Source organism: Callithrix jacchus, chromosome 6, assembly GCF_049354715.1.
Source record: "Callithrix jacchus isolate 240 chromosome 6, calJac240_pri, whole genome shotgun sequence".
Taxonomy (NCBI): Eukaryota; Metazoa; Chordata; class Mammalia; order Primates; family Cebidae; genus Callithrix; species Callithrix jacchus.
Genome location: NC_133507.1, coordinates 129,558,166 through 129,571,186, shown reverse-complemented (window position 1 = coordinate 129,571,186; position 13,021 = coordinate 129,558,166). Strand labels below are relative to the sequence as shown.

General features: G+C 43.8%; 1 non-coding gene across 1 annotated transcript; it reads left to right on the top strand.

The window, feature by feature from the left end:
• The first annotated feature begins 7,435 nt into the window (after positions 1-7,435).
• Positions 7,436-7,540, top strand: LOC118155177 (small nucleolar RNA U13). Its single transcript, XR_004745395.1, has one exon. It is a non-coding gene; the product is annotated as a small nucleolar RNA U13 (small nucleolar RNA).
• Positions 7,541-13,021: the final 5,481 nt, after the last annotated feature.

Sequence of the window (13,021 nt, the reverse complement as noted above, 5' to 3'; positions counted from 1 at the left end):
GAGAGCACACCTGAACAAAGGAGACAGGGACATTGATAACTTTCATAACCTGAAACAACTGCCCTACTGCTGTGTCCAGTTTCCATTGGCCGGAATGGGACCTCACATTCTATGCTTGACCTGATTGCCTAAAAACTTGGAAATTTTCTAAAGAGGTAAAGGCAGAGGAGAACAAAGGAAAAGAGAAAGTAGCTTGAGGAATTCTTAGAGAAGCTATAAAATTTCCAAATAAGGAAGGGGAATAAGCTAAGACCTAAGACTTACCTGGGCTTGTCCAGGCATGTTGGGGCAAATATCTAGGTTAAAGTGTAAGAACTAAGAACATGGAATGTATTTGTTTCTTTATTATAACTAACAGCTACTTTAAGATTATTAACAAAAGCTGTAAAGTAAATTAACCTTTGAAGAAACTGTTATTTATTTATAATGAACTAGAAGGAAAGCTTTGAAGAGGAACCTTTTATTTATTCTTACTTCTCACAGGGTTGTATATTTCCGGGAATTTATCCATCTTTTCTAGGTTTTCTAGTTTGTGCCTGTAAAGGTGTTCAGAGTAGTCTTGAATGATCTTTTGCATTTTTGTAGTATCAATTGTAATATCTCTCATTTCATTTCTAATTGAGCTTATTTGAATCTTCTCTCTTTTCTTGGTTAATCTTCCTAATGGTCTATCAATTTTATTTATCTTTTCAAAGAATCAACTTTTTGTTTCATTTATCTTTTTTATTTGTGTGTTTCAATCTCATTTAGTTCTGCTCTGATCTTCGTTGTTTCTTTTTTTTTGGTGGGGACGGGTTTGAGATGGGGTTTTACTGTCTCACTCAGGCTAGAGTAAAATGGGGTGACCTCGGCTCACTGCAACCTCCACCTCCCAGGTTCAAGCGCTTGTCATGCCTCAGCCTCCCTAGTAGCTGAGATTATAAGCATGGACCACCACATTCAGCTATTTTATTTATTTATTTATTTATTTATAGTAGAGATGGGGTTACACCATTTTGGCTAGGCTGGTCTTGAACTACTGACCTCAAGTGATTTGCCCACCTTGGCCTCCCAAAGTGCTGGGATTACAGGTGTGAGCCACCATGCCTGGCCTGTTCTTTGTTATTTATTTTCTTCTGCTGTGTTTGGGTTTGATTTATTCTTGTTTCTCTACTTCTTTGAGGTGTGAACCTAGAAAATCTGAGACAAGTCTCAGTTAATTTCGAAAGTTTATTTTGCCAAGGTTGAGGATGCACCTGTCTTAGGAAGTTCTGAGGACATTTGCCCAAGGTGGTTGGGGCACAGCCTGGTTTCATACATTTTAGGGAAACATGAGACATCAACATATGTAAGAAGTACATTGGTTCCACCTGGAAAGTCAGGACAACTTGAATCAAAGGCTGGAAGATTCAAGTTGTCCTGCCTTTCCAGGTCCCAAAGGCGGGGGACGGAGTCTTCCAGGTCACAGACAGGTGAAACACAAACATTTGCATTCTTTTGAGTTTCTGTTTAGCCTTTCCAAAGAAGGCAATCAGATATGCATCTATCTCAATGAGCAGAGGGATAGCTTTGAATAGAATGGGAGGCAGGTTTGCCCTGAGCAATTTCCAGCTAGTTTTTCTTAGTGATTTGGGGCCCCAAAATATTTTCCTTTCACAGGATCCATTGATAGTGAGCTAGTGTGATCTTTTGGGAGTGTAAAGTACCTTGTTTTATTGTATTGCCAGAATTATTCTTCTGGTTCCTTCTCTTTTGGGTAGACTATGTTAGAGGGAAGATCTGGGGCTCAAGGACTGCTGTTCAGATTCTTTTGTCCCATAGGATGCTCGCTTGATGTGGTGCTCTCCCACTGCCCTTGGGATGGGGCTTCCTGAGAACCAGATTGCAGTGATTGTTATTCCTCTTCTGGGTCTAGTCACCCAGTGGAGCTACTGGGCTCTGGGCTAGTACTGAGGAGGGTCTGCAAAGAGTCCTGTGATGTACTCCATCTTCAGATCTCTCAGCTGTGGATACCAGCACCTGCTCCGGTGGAGGTAGAAGGGAAGTGGAGCGCACTCTGTGAGAGTCCTTGGTTGTAGTTCGGTTTGGCATGCTGGTTTCCTCAAATGCTAGTTGTACTGGTGGTAAAGCTATCATGTGGACAGACTTAGGACCCCTGGTTAGCCAGGATGTCACAGGCAGTGGAGTTAGCTGTTGTTTTCTCCTTTCTTGGGGCAGGGTTATTCTTTGATGAGTTGCTGTAACGGTTTGTATTGGTTGGCCTCCAGCCAGGAGGTGGCGCTTTCAAGACAGCGTCAGCTGCCATAGTAGGGAGACACAAGCTAGCCCTAGGGTCTCCAGGATGAGTATCCGAGTTTCTCAGGTGATGGGCAGGGCCATAGAACTTCCCTGAGTTGTATATCTTTTGTTTTTGGCTACCAGGGCAGGTAGAGAAAGACCATCTGGTGAGGGCAGAGTTGGGCGAGTCTGAGCTCGTACTCTCCTTAGGCGGGGCTTACTGTGGCCACTGTGGGGGATGGGGGTGTGATTTTCAGGCCTACCGAGTTAGATTCTCAGTGGAATTATGGCTGCCTTTGCTTTCATACAGACAAGTCGCCAGGGAAGTTGGGGAAAACTGGCAGTGACAGGCTTCACCCAGCTCCCACTCAGCCAGAAAGGCCAGTCTCACTACCCTTGTTCTTCCTCAACAGCACCAACTTTATATCTAGGCAGCCAGTGAGCAGGGCTGGAAACTACTCCCCCACCCCATACAAGCCTGGGAGCTAATAAAGCAAGCAGGGCTTTCAGGCTCAACCACTCCTCAGAAGCACGGCTTCTGTGCTCCTATCTGCGTTTGTTCTGCTCTGCAAATTCATGCTCAAAATCACTATAAAGTTCAGCTGGAAGTTTCCTTCTCCCTGTGGGCTTTCCCTAATTCCACTGGCAGCCCCCTCCCCTCAAGGGCCCCTATGAGATAAAGTCAGAAATGAGTTCCCTGAGGACCAGGAGTGCCTACAGGGCTCTTCCTGCTACTGCTTCTACGTTTATATTTTGCTCAACTCTCTAAATTCGCCTCAGCTCTAGGTAAGGTTAAATCCTTCTCCCATGATGTGGGTTTTCAGGCCCTCCAGTGAGGATGTGTGTTTGGAAGCGGACTTTCCCCCTCTCACACTTCGGGCACTCACAGTTTTTCAGCTGTCTCTTGGAGTTTGCAGCGGCAAGCCGCTTCTTTCAAAGGTCAGTGAATTCTTTCAGTTTTCTGGTATGTTCCTGCGGTAGTTCTTGGATTAAAAGTTCACAGTGTGAGTCTCCACATGCCATTCTGTCTGTCCACGTCAGTCCTGGCCCCCATCTGGCAGCTATTTTTATTATGCCTTCTCTTGCCATTCTTGAGAATGTCCAGTGAATGTCTTCCAAGGAAAAACTTTGTATACTCTATTTTCTACCATGTTCTTTCATAATCAAATCCTAAATTATCTTTCTGGGCGTGATGAATGAGACAAACATATGTCTGGGATACTTTCCCATATCACTTTGAAGTAGTCAGCATCCAAAAAGAAACAGATGGCACACTCAATATGGATAAATTGAGGATATTTTAATAGAGGGTCTATAATGGTGTAGGCCAGATTAGGGAAACCAGAAAGAGAAAGTGTAGTACCCTGGAGCTAACAGTAGGGGGAGCTATTACTTCCTCCCAACCCCCTAACCTAAAGCTCAAGGAAAAAGAGCAATTGTTGCAACCCAGAGAGCCTAGCCATTTGGAGAGGGCTTCTGACAAGAGCGGAGGGCTTCTGACAAGAGCCGTGGCCTTCAGAAGAAGGATGCAGCCAACCTGTGGAGACAGCAATAGGGAAACAGGTGAATAAATATCCTGGCCTCAGTCTTCTCCCACTCTCAGATCCCTTAATGATATTCACTGTTGGCCAAACTCAAACCACAGGCAAACAAAGCAGCTGAGGCCCCCCCCCCCAAAATCATGCTGTTCTTTGTTAGATCTTGGAAAGAGTGACATCCCTACTCCATTCTAGCTTGCCACTTTTTTTTTAAGTTTGTTTTTGTTTTTTTGAGACAGGGTTTCACCATGTTGGCCAGGCTAATCTTGAACTCCTGACATCAGGTGATCCGCCTGCCTCAGCCTCCCAAAGTGCTGGGATTACAGGTGTGAACCACCGCGCCTGGCTAGCTTGCCACTTTTTAGGTCTTTTTTCTCAGCCACACAAGGATGACGCAAACACCCCTAAAATGCAGTGTGGGCAAGTATTTTTAGTGGGCAAGTATTTTTTTGAGACGGAGTTTCGCTCTTGTTACCCAGGCTGGAGTGCAATGGCGCGATCTCGGCTCACCGCAACCTCCGCCTCCTGGGTTCGGGCAATTCTCCTGCCTCAGCCTCCTGAGTAGCTGGTATTACAGGCACATGCCACCATGCCCAGCTAATTTTTGTATTTTACATAGAAACGGGGTTTCACCGTGTTGACCAGGATGGTCTCGATCTCTTGACCTTGTGATCCACCCGCCTTTGCCTCCCAAAGTACTGGGATTACAGGCGTGAGCCACTGCACCCGGCCTATGGGCAAATATTTTTGATGGAAGTCTACAAGTACTGAGTTCAAAAGTACCTAAGTGCTTACTTCACTCAAACAACCTCTGGACCTAAATATCTCTTTCCTAGTTTAGAAACTAGTAATTAGCAAGTTATTAAGATCCAGGTTAAAAGTAAAAATTGGCTGGGCAAGGTGGCTCACACCGAGACCAGCCTAGCTGACATGGTGAAACCCCATCTCTACTAAAAATACAAAAATTCGCTGGGTGTGGTGGCAGGCGCCTATAATCCTAGCTACTTGGGAGGCTGAGGCATGAGAATCGCTTGAATCCGGGAGGTGGAGGTTGCAGTAAGCCAAGATCACTGCACTCCAGCTTGGGTGACAAAGTGAGACTCTGTCTCAAAAAAAAAAAATTGACTTAATTGATTTCATCATTGAAACTGGTGCTAAAGTCTTTAGACTCATTTAAATATTGAATTCATAATGCAAAAAACATTTATTCAAAATCTACTATGGCTCAGGTCTTCCATGCATGCTAAGGTTTAAGGACACAGGCACATAAGTCATCAAATAGCATATTTATTCACTCAACAAGTGTTCCTCGAGAGCTTTCTATGTGCCAAGTACTATGTGAGATTTATAGTCTAGAGGGAGGGAGGGAGAACAATAACAACAGTAAATGAGTTAATTATAAGACAAGGTGATAGTATTGTAATAGTTGTTTGAGTCTGTAGAGTTATAAAAGCAAAAGAGAATAACTCTCATGACTTGCTATGCTATGAAGCTAATGTCTGAACAAATACCACATAGAATGTGGAATTCCTGAAGACCAAATTCTTTATATACATAATTTTAGAAAATATTTTTAAATGAGTCATTTTAGAACAACTGTGTAATATTAATGCTTTGCATTTATACCACTCAAAAATTTTTGCTGGGCACAGCAGCATGGACCTCTAGCCTCAGCTTCTCAGGGAGCAGATGTGGGAGGACCTCTTGAGCCCAGGAGTTCAAGGGTTAGCCCACTATGATTGTGCCTGTGAATAGCCACTGCACTCCAACCTAGGCAACATAGCAAGACTCTGTCCTTCAAAAATAAGTTTTAAAATTAAAAAAATGCTTTAAATCTTCACAAGGCATTGTAATGGTTAATATCATTTATTAATTAACAATTATTCAGCACTTATAAGCTAGCAATTTACCCTAATTCATATGGTTCTGAAATAACAGAACCCAAGTTTGAACCCAGTGTGATTCCAAATCCACGCTAGTTTTCCTCCATAGTAGAGACAAGAAGAGGAAAATATGTGAAGAAGAAAAATATTCCCATAAACGTGATGAATTGCTGGGCATGATGGCTCATACCTGTAATCTCAGCACTTTGGGAGGTTGAGACGGGCGGATCACCTGAAGTCAGGAGTTCAAGACCAGTCTGACCAACATGGAGAAACCCCATTTCTACTAAAGATACAAAATTAGCTGGGCATGGTGGCATGCCTGTAAGCCCAGCTACTCAGGAGGCTGAGGCAGGAGAATCACTTGAACCCAGGAGGTGGAGGGTGTGGTGAGCCGAGATCATTGCACTCCAGCCTGGGCAACAAGAGCAAAACTTTGTCTCAAAACAAAAACAACAACAACAAAAGTGAGGAACTGAGCATTTCTGTGGAAGAGGAATGAAATCAGGATGTATCGAGTCAGGACAATAGAAGCCACTCTTTCAATCCAAGGGAATTTAATTTGGAAAATAGATCACAAAAGTGGGAGAAGAGCTGAGATGCCAAACGGGGTGGTGATGTAACCCAGAGATTAGCAACAGCAAGAATCAGCTAACACCCATGCGCTGGAGGAACAGTAGGAAGAGATGCTATTCTCAGAGTCGAAAAGCTAAGATTGTCTGGCTGGAAATAGAGCTATTATAGAGGCTCCCTTGCGGGGTCTGAACTGTGGAGGGAGGGCCTTTCAGAGGGAGTTAGAGCTTTGAAGGAGACTCTGCTGCTGTGGATGCATCACAGGAAGCACAGAGAGGCAGGAGAAATACCCATCAACTCATGCCTGTCCCCAGCAGAATATACAAAACTCACGGAGCAAGGAAGCCTGCAAACTAAAGTTTCCCACAATGCAGAATGGGGCAGGGTGAGAAATCACACTGGGCAGTTGATGGGCCCAGAGCTTCCAGGAAATATTTATGTAATTTATGTAACGTAGTCTATGTAACCACTTACCCTATCAGTAATATCCTTTTTTTCAACACTCTAGGTCTTACTTATTGGTGTTAAAAAAAACAAAAAACAGAGGGCCAGGCACAGTGGCTCATGCCTGTAATCCCAGCACTTTGGGAGGCTGAAGCAGAAGGATGGCTTGAGCCCAGGAGCTTGAGACCAGCCCAGACAACACAGCAAGACCCTCTCTCTATTTAAAAAGCAATTTTTTTTTAAGAGACACGGTTTCACCATGTTAGTCAGGCTGGTCTTGAATTCCTGACCTCAAATGATCCACCCTCCTTGGCCTCCCAAAGTGCTGGGATTATAGGCATGAGCCACCGTACGTGACCCTAAATTTTTTTTAAAAGTGACCAAACAAGACTTGCTGAGTTCCCCCCCATTTCTTACCATTAGAGCACACCCTTTTTGCCCTGTCACATTTCTCCACAACGGTCCACTCTTCATTAAACCTACTATAAACAGCGCACATATTTAACTACTGCTTTGGTTCTTCACTTCCTTATGAAGCTTCCCATGTCATGAAAAACTTAAATAAGTTTGTTAACGTCTCTTTTGTGCTAAGAGTCAGAAAGAGTAGAGGAAAAAGTAGTTTGTTCCTTCCCTACATAATTCTGTGGGACAGATATTGGCATGTCCATTTTAACGGATGAAACTCAGAGAGTGAATGACATACCCAAAGCTCAGAAATGGTGATTGACTGAGTAAAACTTAATCCTTTTGTGGCTTATGAGCACAATGATTTGGTGTTCATGCCTAAGTGTGACACGTGCCTCCCTCTGAACCTTGCTGCAACGTTAGCACATCACCTGTCTAACCTAAACAACAACAAAAACTCAGTCCTAGTTTTTCTGATCATAAGTGTAGTGCCCTTGTCACCTCAACACAACCACCTCCCTCATAAGAAGCTTCTGTATTCCCTTCCATACTGGGAAACCACTGATAAAGTTGAGTAAACTTTATCTTGTATTATTCCAGCCATCTGCCTTAAGGTTTTGGTATAAACCTTAAGGCTTTCCCAAGGAAAAAATCACTATTAACTTTTTCTGCTCTTTTTTTAGTTTTTTATTTGTTTGAGAGTCTTGCTCTGCTGCTCAGGCTGGAGTGCAATGGAGCGATCTCCGCTCACTGCAACCTCCGCTTCCCAGGTTCAAGTGATTTTCTTGCCTCAGCGTCCTGAGTAGCTGAGATTACAGGCATGTGCCACCACACCTGGCTAATCTTTATATTCTTAGTAGAGACGGGGTTTCACCATGTTGGCCAGGCTGGTCTCAAACTCTTGACCTCATGATCTGCCCGCCTCAGCCTCCCAAAGTGCTTGGATTACAGGCGTGAGCCAGCATGCCTGGTCCTTTTCTGCTCATCTTTACCAAAACATTGAAATGTGATTCCAAGGTGAGGTGTGGTGGCTCCCACCTGTAATCCCAGCACTTTGGGAGGCCGAGGCAAGCAGAGTGCTTGAGCTCATGAGTTCAAGACCAGCCTGGGCAATAGGGTGAACTCCCCTCTCTACAGAAAAAATATAAAAATTAGGCAGGCATGGTGGTGCACACCTGTAGTCCCAGCTACTCAGAAGGCTGAGGCATCACTTGAACCCAGGAGGTAGAGGTTGCAGTGAGCAAGATCATGCCACTGCACTCCAGTGACAAGAATGAGACTCTGTCTCAAAAAGAAAATAAAGAAAAAGAAGCCAGATACAAAACAGTACGTATTATATTATTTCATTTTTATAAATATAAAAACAGGCAAAAGAACTCTATACTGTTAAAATCACAAGGGCACAGGTGGGTTTCTGGTGACATTCTATTTTTTAATCTATATACTGGTTACAGGGATATGACCAGTTTTTGAAAATTCATTGAACTAGACACTTGCAATTTGTGCACTTTTCTGTATATAGGTAATGCTTTAATAAACAGGTTTTTTGTGGGTTATTTTGAGACCAAGTCTCATTCTGTCACCCAGGCTGGAGTGCAGTGGTGCGATCTCGGCTCACTGCAGCCTCTGCCTCCTTTGTTCAAGCGATTCTCCTGCCTCAGCCTTCTGAGTAGCTGGGACTGTAGGCATGTACCACCACGCCCAGCTAATTTTTATATTTTCAATAGAGACAGGATTTCATCATGTTGGCCAGGATGGTCTCCTGACCTCATGATCCACCTGCCTTGCCCTCCCAAAGTGCTGGGATTACAGGTGTGAGTCACCACGCCTGGCCAACAGAGTTTTTAAGAGTAGCATAAGTTGCTTAGAAAAACTTTCCAAGACAGATGCTTTGAATTTATATTTTCTCCTACGTGCTGCAGTCAGCTGAAGTGTGAAAGGCTCACTCTTGACATTTGGGCCCTTCATTCCCCCTTTATTCATCCATCGAACACATATTTATTGAAGAATGGTGTCAGCCACTCAGAGGCAGAGTCCCTGTCCTCATGCAGAGTACAGCCTGTGTAGACAGGGAGGAGACAGACGTCGATCAAATAGTCATGCAAACACATATCAGAGATGGTGAGAGAAAGGGGGGATGCTGAGAGGCCTCTCTCAGACCTACAGGATGAGTAGTCTCTGCCAGTAGAGGATATCACAAAGGGGACCCTCGTCTGGTGGCTTTTAAACGTTAGGCTTAACTAGTCCAGTAGAGGGCGACCACAGACAGGCATTTGTGGCAATACCTACCGCATCAGGAAAGCGGAAAGCTGAAGTTTTGCTTACAATCATCTCTCATTGATGGTGTTGAAGCAGCGCATATTACTCAACAGAAACTAAGAAGCCAAGTATAAATTTACAAACATCAATGTTGCTGTCTAGCACTGCCCAGCAGTATGATTCAGATTCCTGCCAAATGCCTCGTGACTTTAAAAATGATAAACCTCATTGGCTGCAATACTGCCACTGCACAAAGCTACAATTAAAGAAATATAAATAAAAGCCCTTTTCTTGATTTGCACACATCCTCAAAGAGCTGCCTCAAGCACAGATACACACATGACATTTTCTTATTAGTACCCCCCCATGCACACACACCACACACGCAAGTGCCTCATATCTGCTGTAATCCACATCCCCAATGGAAAGCATTCTACTTTTTATTTGCTTCATGGTATTACTGGTTTTAGGTAGCTGATGAGCAAATATAATTTTATATGTTGCCTATAGACATGAGGCAAAAACAATCAATAATTTCCCACATCCCATTAAATGACCAGGGATGTAATCAGGATTAAAAACCAAGATGTTTCCAGTATACTTAAGGGTAGATTTCTTTAACATCTGCTGTATATCAGCACTGGCAACAATCTAAGGTATGTCACGTCCTTCCTTTAAAATTAATTCCCACTGCAGGCAGGGTGCAATGCCTAATGCCTATAATCCCAGCACTTTGGGAGGCCAAGGTGGGTAGATCACCTGAGGTCTGAAGTTTGAAATCAGCCTGGCCATTATGACGAAATGGTGTTCATGCCCATCTATACTAAAAATACAAAAATTAGCCAGGCATGGTGGCACACACCTATAATCCCAACTACGTGGAGGCTGAGGCATGAGAATCACTTGAACCCAGGAGGTAGAAGTTGCAGTGAACTGAGATCGTGCCACTGCACTCCAGCTTGGGCAACAGAGCAAGACTCTTTCAAAAAAGAAATACATTCCCAGTGCAATTAAAATTTTTCAGTTTTTTTTTTAAATGAAAGCAATTCTCTGACAAGTAAAGGTCTGTATGGTCTAGCCACTGCCCATCTCCCAGACTCATCTCCTTTCCTCCTCGTTACGTTTCAGACTTTGTGATTTCCACAAAATCACCATTTTCCATTTGCTGTTTCCCTTGCCTGAAACGTTCTGCTCCTATCATCTAACCAGAAGCTTCTTGTCATTCAAGTTCTAAAAGGAAAAGACCTTTTAGACCACCCATTCCTGTCGCCCTTCCCAATATGCAAAACAGAAGCCTGCTTTTTGGCTGGAAATTTTTTTTTTTTTTGAGACAGAGTCTCACTCTCTTGCCCAGGCTGGAGTTCAGTGATGCGATCTCAGCTCACTGCAACCTCCACCTCCTGGTTTCAAGCAATCTTCCTGCGTCAGCCTCCGAGTAGCAGGGATTACAGGCGCACACCACAACACCCAGCTAATTTTTGTACTTTTAGTAGAGACCAGGTTTTACCATGTTGGCCAGGCTGATCTCGAACTCCTGGCCTGAGGTGATCCATCTGCCTTGGCCTCTCAAAGTGCTGGGGTTACAGACTTGAGCCACCGCACCTGGCCTAGCTGGAAACTTTTCTGCCCAGTATACGCAGTATATTGTTCAGTGAGCTGATCTCAGCTCACTAGCAGCAGAATGTGGCCATGGTGGGAGGATGGCTTGAGCCCAGGAGTTCAATGATACAGTGAGTGAGCTATGATTGCCTTACTGCACTCCAGCCTGGGCAACAGAGTGAGAACTCATCTCAAAAAACAAAAGTGGAAAAAAAAAAGGGGAAGCAAACAGCTCTTCTTCCAATTTTCCCCTCAAATGCAGATGTGATCACTGGAGCTCCTGAAAACACCCTGGATGCTGAGAAGGCAGTGAGGACGGGAGGAAGAGCAGGTAGGGGCCTGGCTAGTAGCACTGCGGGATGGGGGTGGAGTATGTAATACCAGCCTCTAGATAACTTTGATGTCAGAAAAACAAACAAGTTCCTAACTAATTTAAGTCACTGTTATTTGCAGCTTGGCTATTACATACTGCCAGACCTCAATACTAACTAAAAATGCCACGACCATCCCCCGACACATCACCTTATTTCTTCAGTGTCATTTCACTACTGGAAACACCTAGATCATTGTGTTTATCTGAGGGTAGGGATCAGGTCTGTCTTATTCATCGCTGTGACCCCAGCACCTGCTGCAGTGTGATGTTTCCACACCTTCCCAGAATTTCTCGGGAAATTGATACTTGTCTCAATCCCAAGAAAAATCAGTTTAAAATGCAGGGGAAAGTATTCTAATTCTTCTTACAAGAAATAAATTGTGGCCGGGCGTCGTGGCTCATGCTTGTAATCCCAGCTCTTTGGGATGCTGAGGCGGTTGGATCATGAAGTCAGGAGTTCGAGACCAGCCTGGCTAACATAGTGAATCCTGGTCTTTACTAAAAATACAAAAATTAGCTGGGCGTGGTGGCACATGCCTGTAGTCCCAGCTACTCAGCAGGCTGAGGCAGGAGAATCGCTTGAACCCAGGAGGCAGAGGTTGCAGTGAGCTAAGATCGTGCCACTGCACTCCAGCATGGGTAACAGAGTGAGACTTCATCTAAAAAAAAAAAGAAATGAAAGAAAGAAAAAATACAAATCAGGTTGATGTGCCTCCTCAGAAAAAAAGAAAGAAAGAAATTGTAATGCTGTTTGTGGAAATGTTACCGGTCAGAATTCCATCAATATCAACAGCTAGTGATGGTGCAGCAGTAACGAAAAAGTTTGGAAAGTTTTCAGCAAGTGCGGTTCTTCTCCTTGCTGTAACAAAAGTGTCTTACTCAAAAGCTGGAAGATACAGCATCAGAAACAGCTGGCAGAGGAGGTGAACACAGTGTAGTCTGTCCGTGACAAGGACGAAAGCAATTACTCTGATTCAGATAATGTGGCTGGCCAGTCAGTAAGATCTACAAGGTGGTGTCTTTCTGGCAATTTTTAGAAAAAGAAAAATTGTAAAGCTGTTTACATTTCCTCCAATAAGAAATTCTCTTTTGCATAAAGAATGAGAAAAAACCAGTAACTCGCACCTGTAATCTCAGCACTAGGAGGCCAGGATGGAAGAATAACTTGAGCTCAGGAGTTTATTTTTGTGAGAAAGTGCTTGCAAATAATCAGCCTTTTTCTTATCAGAATTGTTTATTAATATAGTTTTCCCATTTTAAAATCAGATTTTTGATCCTTTGTCCTTCCATTTATTTAGAGTTCTTCACATATTAAGAATATTATCATTTTATCTATAATATATCTCATTGCTTATTGTGTTTTCTTTTTCTTTTCTGGGGGAACAGGGTCTCACTCTGTTGTCCAGGCTGGAGTGCAGTGGCACAATCACAGTTCACTGCAGGCTTAACCTCATGGGCTCAAGCAATCCTTCCACCTTAGCCACCCCAGTAGCTGGAACTAAAGGCATGAACTACCACACCCAGCTGATTTTTTTTTTTTTTTTTTGAGATGGAGTCTTACTCTGTCACCCAGCTGGAGTGCAGTGGTGCGATCTCAGCTCACTGCAGCCTCCGCCTCCTTTGTTCAAGTGATTCTCCTGCCTCAGCCTGGGATTACAGTAGCTGGGATTACAGGCACCTGCCACCATGCC